The 12,870-nt window shown below is 44.3% G+C and overlaps 2 protein-coding genes across 3 annotated transcripts in view; one reads left to right on the top strand and one right to left on the bottom strand.

Annotated features, from left to right (window-relative positions):
- Positions 1-12,870, bottom strand: part of LYSMD1 (LysM domain containing 1) — a 110,695-nt gene that overhangs the window by 53,728 nt on the left and 44,097 nt on the right. The gene's annotated exons all lie outside the window — the stretch shown is intronic.
- The window catches only part of TNFAIP8L2 (TNF alpha induced protein 8 like 2), a 44,704-nt gene continuing 33,562 nt past the window's right edge, over positions 1,729-12,870 (top strand). Inside the window, exon 1 of the mRNA XM_069949817.1 lies at positions 1,729-1,907. The gene's annotated coding sequence lies outside the window, so the exon portion shown is untranslated. The remainder of the gene's footprint in view (positions 1,908-12,870) is intronic.

The raw sequence follows: 12,870 nt of genomic DNA, 5'->3' as shown, positions 1-12,870 counted from the left end.
ACCCTAGAGGGTCTCAGCGCAGATTCTGTTCTGTCACATCTACATTCTGCTATCAGCTATTGTACAAAGTATTTTCTCAGTAAAGAAGATTTATTTATGGTAACAGGACTCAGTGATTGTTGTTTCGGCACCTACACAGTAGATACCACATATCTGGGTCCGGGTGGGTCACAACTCCACTCCGGGCTGCCCCGATAAGCGGAGCAATGATCTGCGGAATCGGCCTGGTGTGGCAGATTATCCCTCTGTGTACTCGGGCCCTTACCCCTCCATCTGCTGATCAGACACTGTATATAACCACATTCCTATATACTGCCTCTTGTATATCGGCCTCTTCCTGTTAGCACAAACTGCAACCGAAATCAATTATTTAGTGTGTGCCTGAGGATAAGAGGGTCTTTGACCTGCGGAGCCTCGCTCATTGGATTGTTTTATTTTAGCTGTCAGCTGGATGAAGATGAATATCCGCAGTGGATTATGGGATATTTATTACTTACTATGACAGGAGAGGATCTGCTGTAACTCGAGGCGGTAAGTGCCAGAGGCAGATCACATTATCTCCGGGTGAGGAGTACAGAAACAACCAGAAATACTCTTATTGTGCTTAAAATGTTGTCACATGCAATAAGACAATAATAATGGGGGCGGGGCTGTGACAACCCTCTATTCGATCTCATGAATACCATGTAAAACCACTGTATAATGAACACTAAACACTGACCATATAGCCTTGTCAAATAGTCCTTAAAGGGGTTACCCAGCAAGACAAAAACATGGCCACCTTCTTCTAGAAACAGCCCCACTCTTGTCTCCAGTTTGGATGGGTTTCGGTAACTCAGTTCCATTAAAGTAAATGGAGGTTATCCAATGAAAATCTTTTTCTTTCAAATCAACTGGTTTCAGAAAGTTATGTACATATGTAAATTACTTTTATATTAAAAAAAAATCCAGTCTTCCAGGACTTATCAGCTGCTGTATGCACTACAGGAAGTGGTGTATTCTCTCCAGTCTGACACAGTGCTTGATGCTGCCACCTCTGTCCATGCCAGGAACTGTCCAGAGCAGTAGCAAATCCCCATAGAAAATCTCCCCTGCTCTGGACAGTTCCTGACATGGACAGAGGTGGCAGCATAGAGCACTGTGTCAGACTGGAAAGAATACACCACTTCCTGCAGGACATACAGCAGCTGATAAGTACTGGAAGACTGGAGATTTTTAAATAGAAGTAAATTACAAATCTATATAACTTTCTGAAACCAGATGATTTTGAATAAAAAGATTTTCACCAAAGCACCCCTTTAATTGCAAACCACACCTGAACTGGAAACAAGAGTGGTGCTGTCTCTGGAAGAAAGTGGCCATGTTTTTGTAGCGCTGGATAACCCCTTTAAATAGTACTACCAAACAGTACATATACTGCCATAGCTGCAGTTTTTAACAACAAACCAGGGAAAGATGGGAATAGGTAATGGAGACCCACAAATGGAGAAGGTTACAGGTCGATTGCCCCCTTTGAGTCGTACACTTTTCTGGTGATTTTTGATTGTCTACCGGACCTAAAAAGCAAAGTACTGGAAAAACTAGAGCTGCCGTGAGTGGCCGAGGGTTGGGAAATATTTGTTCAGAGGAATCTGCTGATAGACTGAATGTTTGTTATGCTGCAGATTAGAGAGTCAGCCGGAGCTGTGATGAAGGCCCGAGACCCCTGGGTCATCGCCAAAGCTTCCTGTAAACTGGGTGGGATGTTCCAACCCTCCTCTTGGCTGACCGACCCAGAATAATACAACTGAAAGGCGACTAGGAGCCTGAAAACATAACCATGGGGCGGAATCTGCAGCTCTCTGGAAATAGAAAAGACTTCTACCCATGACTGCCGGAGGAATCCACCGGACGAGCCCCCGATAAAGGTAACAACACCTATGTTACTATACTTCTTAACCTTAAAACACATATTTACTTACACTACCTCCAAAAGGGGGCACCAGAGAGCTGCTTAGCATATGCTTCTTCCCAGAATTTCTTCTGGAGAATTGTCTGACTTTCCTTATATTCCCGGTCATGTCCTAAGGCTTCTTATCAGACAGTCACTAACACTACCTCCAAATGGCAGCACCAGAGAACTGCTTAGTATATGCTTCTTCCCATATGTCCTTCTGGAGAATTGTCTGGCTTTTCTTACATTCCCAGTCATGTCCTAAGGCTTCTTATTAGTCAGTCACTAACACTACCTCCAAATGGCAGCACCAGAGAGCTGCTGAGCGTATGCTTCTTCCCAGAAATCCTTCTGGAGATTTGTCTAATTTTACTTACATTCCCAGTCATGTCCTAAGGATTCCTATCAGTCATTGGCATTACCTTCAAAAGTTGGCATCACAGAGCTGCTTAGCATATGCTTCTTCCCAGAATTCCCAGTGGAGCATGTATGGCCTATAGGTCTTCACATATGTTTATAGCACTCTCCTAAGGGACCTTTTTAGTTCTATGATGATAAGACTCTCTGCAGCAAGACAGCACTCTGATCGGCATTAACCAAAGGCAATAACCCGAAACAGCTATCTACAGCTCTTCCGGAGAATAGTCTGGCGGCTTGGCTTACACTCCCGGTCATGTCCTAAGGCAGTCAGTCACTGACACTACCTCCAAATGGTGGCACCAGAGAGCTGTTCTGCATATGCTTCTTTCCAGAATTCCTTCTGGAGAATTTTCTGGCTTGGCTTACATTCCCGGTCATGTCTTGAGGCTTCTCATCAATCAACCATTGACACTACCTCCAAATGGTGGCAACAGAGAGTTGTTCTGCATATGCTTCTTTCCAGAATTCCTTCTAGAGAATTTTCTGGCTTGGCTTACATTCCTGGTCATGACCTAAGGCTTCTTATCAGTCAGTCACTAACAGTACCTCCAAATGGCGGCACCAGGCTACTTTGCAATTTCTTTAATCCAAATATTGAAAGGATTGCCCAGTATGGTCTTAGCTCAGAATGAGAACTCCAATGAGACAAGACAACACTACTTTACTTGTTTTTCCTACAGCACCACCAGAGGACAATGAAGGTATTACAGGTAATCCTTTGAAATCAGTCCTCCAGAGCTGCAATCTCATCTACAGCTAATAAAGGGGGGCTCTTCTCATTAGTGCAATTGCCCTATATTAGCATATAACCTAAACAATAAGAATAGTATTGCCTATGAATATCCTCTCTGTAAAATATTACAGGCTCCAGTAGAGGGACATGACATTACTCCATACAGGCTTTGTGACCTGGATGATGTAGGCCGAAAGGACCCCGAATATTATGGTTATTCCCACCCACTGACAGCAAGCAGAGGTATTAGAGAAAAACTGAATCTCAAAGTATATAAGAAGCAATAAAAGTAGGGGGAGTTGGAGCCTTGTTTAGGGCGTCTGTGGGTCATTGTGTAGTCTAAACATATCTGTGCTGACAGAGAAGGTTTCCATTCATTCCAGCTATATGCAGCTTATTAATTACGGGTAATAATAACATCCCCCAGCTGTGCATACAACAGCAGTGGTGTTGTTGTGCTCCTGTAACAATAGTGTGTGCACACATCCCCCCGCCCTCCGCTACCACCGCCATTCTTCTAGGCTTGCAGCAAAAGAGACTTGTCAGGGAGGAAGGAGTTGTTCAGTATGGTTTCCTGCCCTCTTCCTGTCTCTAGCTCGCTGCGGGGAGGATGTGATACTATATGGGGCACTACTCACAGAGCCGCTCCGGAGGTGGCTGAACTCAGGGGGACACTGCGGTACTCTCAGTGGATACCCCAGGTGGGGAGAACAATTGACAACCACAGGGTTCCTCTAATAGCGCTGGTACGTCCTGTGTCGCCTATAGGGTGGACTGTAATAAACAATAGTGCACACATAATAGTGAGAAAGGGGTAAAAATAATAATAACTGCTACAAGTGAGTGGAGGAGGGGCAATTACATCAATGGGCACCATCGCCTGAGAACAGAACTCCACTGAAGATGACCATACATGATATAGGAAAGATTGGACGGGTGTAGTTGTGTTATTCTTGTATATAGGAGCAGTATTATAGTAGTTATATTCTTGTATATAGGAGCAGTATTATAGTAGTTATATTCTTGTATATAGGGGGCAGTATTATAGTAGTTATATTCTTGTATATAGGGGGCAGTATTATAGTAGTTAAATTCTTATATATAGGGGCAGTATTATAGTAGTTATATTCTTGTATATAGGAGCAGTATTATAGTAGTTATATTCCTGTATATAGGGGACAGTATTATAGTAGTTATATTCCTGTATATAGGAGCAGTATTATAGTAGTTATATTCGTGTATATAGGAGCAGTATTAGGCTATGTTCACACTACGTATGAGTTCGGCCGTAGTGCAAACCGCGAATATACGCACGTAGTTTTGAGGTTGATGCGTTCGCTTGAAAGTATACGATATGCGGCCGCACAATGCACACTATGTATGAACTTACAGGTGGATCATATACTGCGCCGTGAAAAATGAACACGACCATTGTTTGAGGACGGAAATGTTCCAACTCACGGCCGTGGATTTCAGTGCGGTCCCGTACGAAGAACTTATTTCAGCCAAATTTAACTTGATTTTTCGATCCAAAAGGTTCTGTGTGGTGTACTGGGCTGGCCGAAGATTTCCAAGTAAATGATCTTTTTCAGATCGCTACCAAACAGGCTAGGGAAGCATAACTGTACTACGGGCGTATGTTCACGGTTCGTACGCATCCGGCTGCATGTCGATTTTTCCCACGCCCGTAGTTTCAGCCGCACATGTACGGCGGCGTACGAAATGCGGCCGGACTCATACGCAGTGTGAACATAGCCTTATAGTAGTTATATTCTTGTATATAGGAGCAGTATTATAGTAGTTATATTCCTGCATATAGGAGCAGTATTATAGTAGTTATATTCTTGTATATAGGAGCAGTATTATAGTAGTTACATTCTTGTATATAGGGGGCAGTATTATAGTAGTTATATTCTTGTATATAGCAGCAGTATTATAGTAGTTATATTCCTGTATATAGGGGCAGTATTATAGTAGTTATATTCCTGTATATAGGGGGTAGTATTATAGTAGTTATATTCTTGTATATAGGAGCAGTATTATAGTAGTTATATTCTTGTATATAGGAGCAGTATTATAGTAGTTATATTCTTGTATATAGGAGTAGTATTATAGTAGTTATATTCTTGTATATAGGAGCAGTATTATAGTAATTATATTCTTGTATATAGGAGCGGTATTATAGTAGTTATATTCTTGTATATAGGAGCGGTATTATAGCAGTTATATTCTTGTATATAGGAGCAGTATTATAGTAGTTATATTCCTGTATATAGGAGCAGTATTATAGTAGTTATATTCCTGTATATAGGGAGCAGTATTATAGTAGTTATATTCTTGTATATAGGAGCAGTATTATAGTAGTTACAGTATATTCTTGTATATTCTTATATTCTTGTATATATATAGGAGCAGTATTATAGTAGTTATATTCTTATATATATAGGAGCAGTATTATAGTAGTTATATTCCTGTATATATTGTAGTAGTTATACACGACATGGAGGGAAAGGAACGGCTGCACATCCCATCTATGGCTGATACTAATGCCGCTTGGCCTATTTTAAAATTCAACACCAGGGTGTCTGTATATAATTTGATCAAACCATAATAGCCCCGTGTCCCACGTGCAGGTCTCCTGGTTCACACGGGTCCCTACGCTAACTCCACACCGTGTCGGTCAGTGACCGCCAACCCCGCAAAGCCCTGCAACCCCAATGTCACAGGACCAAACCCAAAATGCCCTACCAGAACCTGGCCAGCACCACCGGCGGCTGCCCCCAAACAACACAAGTATTAATATAGTATTACACTTACCACTGCTGCTTACACAGAATGGGGAAGACATAAGGCATGTGAGATGTGACATGTGAGCACAGGCATATCCTGCTAATATTGGTCATGTGGGTCTTATAAAGGAGTGCAAGCTGAACAGAAAAGGGAGAACTGTAAAACACAACATGGAGAGAAAGGAACGGCTGCACATCCCATCTATGGCTGATACTAATGCCGCTAGGCCTATTTTAAAATTCAACACCGGGGTGTCTGTATATAATTTGATCAAACCATAATAGCCCCGTGTACCCACATGACCCACATGACCGCAATCAGCAGGAGACACCTGAGTGCACGTTTTAATCCCCCCTATCTTTCCCATTCTGTCTCCAGCAGCTATGGTGAGTGTAATACCTTATCCAGACTTGTCCTGTTTGGGGGCAACCTCCTCCGTCGGTGGTGTCGGCTGGGTGTTTTTTTTGGGGGGGGGGGGGCTGTTTTGGGTTTGGTCCTGTAACATGGGGGTTGCAGGGCCGTTCCATGGCCTCCCTTCCCTGCCTGTGCACACCTGGCGGGGGTAGTGGTCACTGACCGACACAGTGTGGACTTAGTGTAGGGACCCATGTGTATCAGAGATCTGCACGTTGGTACATGGGGCAGTGTGGCTTGATCAATTTACACACAAACTTCTGATGTTTTTTATATGCAGCCGAGAGGCATTAGTGTCAGCCATAGGTGTGAGGTGCAGCGCTTCTTTTTCTCCTAGATCGTATTTGATTGTAGTAGTTATATTCTTGTATATAGGAGGGAGTATTATAATAGTTATATTCTTGTATATAGGAGCAGTATTATAGTAGTTATATTCTTGTATATAGTGACAGTATTATAGTAGTTATATTCTTGTATATATGGGAGGCAGTATTATAGTGGTTATATTTTTGTATATAGTAGCAGTATTATAGTAGTTATATTCTTGTATATAGGAGCAGTATTATAGTAGTTATGTAGATAGGAGAAATAGTCTAGCACTCACCAGGTAATGTCTTCCAATGTTTATTGCGTGGGAACCATTGCAGGGAGGGGAAGGTGGATCAGTGGAGGTGCAGGCGCATCACCTGGACCAGGTGATGCGCCTGCACCTCCACTGATCCACCTTCCCCTCCCTGCAATGGTTCCCACGCAATAAACATTGGAAGACATTACCTGGTGAGTGCTGGACTATTTCTCCTATCTACATCACATTTCTGTCCTTTCATCTAGCACCCCGGTTGTCTTCGCCAGAGTCGTTCCTTGTGCCACCGGCATTAAACTATTGGGATCTCACTGTATGCAGTGCGGGCTGGCTGTCTCTCCACCCCTACAATTATAGTAGTTATATTCTTGTATATAGGAGCAGTATTATAGTAGTTATATTCTTGTATATAGGGAGCAGTATTATAGTAGTTATACGGACAAGGACTGCACCTCACACCTATGGCTGATACCAATGCTTCTCAGCTACATTTAAAAAACCAACTCCAGGATGTTGGTATATAATTTGATCAAACCATATGGCTCACATGGGTCCCTACACTAACTCACCATCGTGTCAGTCAGCGACCGCCATCCCCGCAAGGCGTGCACAAACAGGGAAGGGAGGCCATAGAACGGCCCTGCAACCCCACTGTCACAGGACCAATACCCAGAGGCCCCCGTAAATCCCAGCAGGCACCGCCGGCGGAGAAGGCTGTCACCAAACAACACAAGGCTCCGTTCCCACTGAGCAAAGGTAGCGGAATTCCGCAACGGAATTGTCCGCCGCGGAATGCCGTTAGCCTCCCACTCATAATGGGAGTCTATGGGAGGCGCGCACTCCTGCTTTGTACGCACTGAAGAATGAACATGTTCATTCGTCAGCGCGTACAGAGCAGGAGCGCGCGCCTCACATAGACTCCCATTATGAGCAAGAGGCTAACGGCATTCCGCGGCGGACAATTCCGTTGCGGAATTCCGCTACCTTTGCTCAGTGGGAACGGGGCCCAAGTGTGAACAAGGTCTAAAACACTCACCACACTCCAGATTACCACATTATAGTAGTTATATTCTTGTATATAGGAGAAGTATTATAGTAGTTATATTCCTGTATATAGGAGCAGTATTATAGTAGTTATATTCTTGTATATAGGAAGCAGTATTATAGCAGTTATATTCTTGTATATAGGAGCAGTATTATAGTAGTTATATTCTTGTATATAGGAGCAGTATTATAGTAGTTATAGAGCTTGTTCACACTTGTGTTGCTTGGCGTCCACTTTTTCCGCCGGTGGCGCCTGCGGGGTTTGGGGTGCCCTTTTGGGTCTGGTCCTGTGACAATGGGGTTGCAGGGCCATTCCGTGGCCCCTCTTCTCTGCTTGCGCACGTTTTGCGGGGATTGTGGTCGCTGACCGGCACAGTGATGATGTTTGGTTAGGGACTCATGTGTATCAGAAGACCTGCACGTGGTACATGAGGCAATATGGTTTGGCCAAATTATATACTAACTTCTGATGTTGGTTTTAAATGTAGCTGAACAAGCTTTCGTGTCAGCCATGGGTGCGATGTGCAGCCATTTCTGTCTTTTTGGCTTGTGCATATTTTAGGTATTCTGTCCCTTTTTTCATTGTGGCTAGCACTCGTGCTGTGTAAGACCCATGTGATCCAAATTAGCAGGAAGCACCTGTGTACATAAGGGGAGGATCTCCTAGTATTCTCCCATTCTACCTGCAGAGGAATGGAGAGAGGTAAGAGCTTGTTCACACTTGTGTTGCTTGGCGTCCACTTTTTCCGCCGGTGGCGCCTGCGGGGTTTGGGGTGCCCTTTTGGGTCTGGTCCTGTGACAATGGGGTTGCAGGGCCATTCCGTGGCCCCTCTTCTCTGCTTGCGCACGTTTTGCGGGGATTGTGGTCGCTGACCGGCACAGTGATGATGTTTGGTTAGGGACTCATGTGTATCAGAAGACCTGCACGTGGTACATGAGGCAATATGGTTTGGCCAAATTATATACTAACTTCTGATGTTGGTTTTAAATGTAGCTGAACAAGCTTTCGTGTCAGCCATGGGTGCGATGTGCAGCCATTTCTGTCTTTTTGACTTGTGCATATTATAGTAGTTATATCCCTGTATATAGGAGCAATATTATAGTAGTTATATTCTTGTATTTAGGGGGCAGTATTATAGTAGTTATATTCTTGTACATAGGAGCAGTATTATAGCAGTTATATTCTTGTATATAGGAGCAGTATTATAGTAGTTATATTCTTGTATATAGGAGCAGTATTATAGTAGTTATATTCTTGTATATAGGAGCAGTATTATAGTAGTTATATTCTTGTATATAGGAGCAGTATTATAGTAGTTATATTTTTGTATATAGTAGCAGTATTATAGTAGTTATATTATTGTACGTAGGAACACTATTATAGTAGTCATATTCTTTTACACGGGGCAATAGTATAGTACCAATGTACTCCCATAACAGTAGTAGTAGTCAGAGTCTTCATAATATTAACAGACAGAGGATCCCCATAACAGTGACAATCACAGTGTCTCTACAATAGTCACAGTGCCATGATTACAGTCCACCTCCTTCATGCAGATGATAAGCACAATAAGAGAAAACAGGACTTTATATAGAGGAGAGGGCAGGGAGTGGAATGAGTAGTCAGTGAAATGTAATGTCAGCGCTGGATTACATGACTGGAGCGGGTTGCGTCATCTCTCTTCAGACACATTGCTGTGAGATGTGGACAGCCTGTAGTCATCGTTATCAGGAAGTATGCAGACTAGAGATGAGCGAACCGGGTTCGGGTTCTAGACGATCCGAACCCGAACGTTCGGTATTTGATTAGCTGGGGCTGCTGAACTTGGATAAAGCTCTAAGGTTGTCTGGAAAACATGGATACAGCCAATGACTATATCCATGTTTTCCAAATAGCCTTAGGGCTTTATCCAGCATGCTCGAGGTTCGCTCATCTCTAATGCAGACTATAGAAGAACCTTATATATTTATATAGGATTACACGCCCTATAGTGTAGTCTTATGATAAGAGGCATTGCCTGAGTACTGGACATGTATGACATAAAGCAGCCATCAGGGTGGGGCGGGGGGGCACTTCCTATCTGACATCCTATTGACAAACACTACAGTCAGCTGATAACAGAGAGCAGGAGACTGTAATAAACCAAAAGCCCTGTTACCTCTAACAACATCTGTGTCTTTCCTGAGTCTTATCTCATTCACCCTCCTTATTGTTTGCATTTGGTGATATTTTTAGCTGTGATATGTGGCATGTATTGTGTTCTCTATGGGGCAGGACCAATTACAGGGCAATGACCTGACATCCAGGTGAGAGGCCGGGCTGAGGCTCAGGGAGGCACATACAGGGACAGGGGGCTGTGTCTACCTGCTCCCGGGGAACTACAAGTCCCTGAATGCTCCTTACAGCACAGGTGGCAGATGATCCACAGGGTTAGAACTACTAACCCCAGAAGGATAGATCTTACCTGGATGCCTACAACTCTGGGAACTGTGGGTGACGATGCTATGGGCATGGGGGCACTGTAGTTGTCACTGTTACTTGTCACTGTAGCTGTCACTATTATGGGAGGACTGTGGCTGCCATTATTATGGGAGGACTGTAGCTGTCACTATTATGGGGTCACTGGAGCTGTCCCTATTATAGGAGCACTGTGGCTGTCACTATTATGGGGGTCAATGTAAATGTTATGGAAGTACAGTAGCTGTCACTATTATAGGAGCACACTGGCTATCACTATTATGGAAGCATTTGAGCTGTTACAATTATGGGGGTCACGGTAAATGTTATGAAAGTACACTAGCTGTCACTGTTATGGCAGGACTGTAGCTGCCACTTTTATAAGAGGACTGTAGCTGCCACTATTATAGAAGCACTGGAGCTGTCACTATTATAGGTGCATTGTGGCTGTCACCAGTATGGGGTCACTGTAACTGTTATGGAAGTACAGTAGCTGTCAGTATTATGGAAGCTGTGATGCTGTCACTATTATGGAAGGACTGTAGCTGCCACTATAATGAAAGCACTGGAGCTGTCACTATTATAGGGGCATTGTGGCTGTCACTATTATGGACACTGTAACCAGGGGCTGGCTGGCAAATTTTAGCCCGGGGGGCAAGTACACAGCACTGGCCCATGAGTAGCAGGCTGGCGGCCCATCCTTAAAGGGAACCTGTCACCCCCCGTGCCGGGGTGACAGGCTCCCGACTCCCCGTTAGAGCCCCCTATACTTACCTAATCCCGCCGGGTCCCGCTTCTGGAGGTGGTCGGGTGATGAAGATCTCAGCCGATGCAGCCCGGTGCGCGCGCTGATAGATGAGTCCAGCACCCATAAAGAATGACGGAGCGCTGGACTCTCCTATCATTCTCTATGGGTGTTGGACTCATCTCTCAGCGCGCGTGCCGGGCTGCAGCGGCTGAGATCTTCATCACCCGACCACCTCCAGAAGCGGGACCCGGCGGGATTAGGTAAGTATAGGGGACTCTAACGGGGGGTCGGGAGCCTGTCACCCCAGCACGGGGGTGACAGGTTTGCTTTAAAGGACCACTCTGGCCTCTTACCTGTAACATCTTCGGTCCTTCCAGTTATTTGTGACCAAATATCCTACTGTGACCTGTGAAAGGGTCAGAACTCACTTTCCTGTATAAGTCTATGGGGCGGCTCAGTGATGACACGAAACGGTCCAATAGACAGATGCTAGGAAAGCTGGGTGACCTCTATCATACTGAGTATAAGATGCTGGAGAGCTGGGTGACCTCCATCATACTGAGTATAAGATGCTGGGAAAGCTGGGTGACCTCCATTATACTGAGTATAGGATGGTGAGAAAGCTGGGTGACCCCCGTCATACTAAGTATAAGATGGTGGGAAAGCTGGTGACCCCATAATACTGTGTACAAGATACTGCAAAGCTGGGTGACCTCCATCATACTGAGTATAAGATGGTGGAAAAGCTGGTGACCCCCATAAAACTGTGTACAAGATGCTGGAAAGCTGGGTGACCTCCATCATACTGAGTATAAGATGCTGGAGAGCTGGGTGACCTCCATCATACTGAGTATAAGATGCTGGGAAAGCTGGGTGACCTCTATTATACTGAGTATAAGATGCTGGGAAGCTGGGTGACCTCCATGATACTGAGTATAAGATGCTCGGAAGCTGGGTGACCTCCATGATACTGAGTATAAGATGCTGGGAAAGCTGGGTGACCTCCATTATACTGAGTATAGGATGGTGAGAAAGCTGGGTGACCCCCGTCATACTAAGTATAAGATGGTGGGAAAGCTGGTGACCCCATAATACTGTGTACAAGATGCTGGAAAGCTGGGTGACCTCCATCATACTGAGTATAAGATGGTGGAAAAGCTGGTGACCCCCATAAAACTGTGTACAAGATGCTGGAAAGCTGGGTGACCTCCATCATACTGAGTATAAGATGGTCGGAAAGCTGGGTGACCTCCATTATACTGACTACAAATACAAGATGCTGGGAAAGCTGGGGTTACTGTATTTTTACAATAGTTTACATCACTTGATGTACTTCTGTATATATGTCTCCTCTATGTACTCCTGTGTAGGTCTCCTCTTGTATATATGTATCATCTATATACTTCTGTAAATATGTCTCCTCTACGTACTCCTGTATATATATGTATCCTCTATGTACTCTTGTATATATATGTATCCTCTATGTACTACTGTATATATGCCTCCCCCTGTATATATGTATCCTCTATGTACTGCTGTATATATGTATCCTCTATGTAGCAGGGCTTTCCGGGATAAGCGAGGGGGTGGGGGGTGGGGGGATAGCGGGACACATGGTGCCTCCATCTAGGTAGAGTGTAGTAATGGAGGTATAGTGGATAAGGGGTGTATTATACAGGTAAAGATGAGGGGTGAGGTAGTACAGGTATAGATATGGGGTGTATTAGTGATACAGATGAGGGGGATT

This window comes from Dendropsophus ebraccatus, chromosome 13 (genome assembly GCF_027789765.1).
Source record: "Dendropsophus ebraccatus isolate aDenEbr1 chromosome 13, aDenEbr1.pat, whole genome shotgun sequence".
Lineage (NCBI taxonomy): Eukaryota > Metazoa > Chordata > Amphibia > Anura > Hylidae > Dendropsophus > Dendropsophus ebraccatus.
Note: the sequence above shows the minus strand (reverse complement) of the source record. Positions and strands in the feature narration are given on the sequence as shown.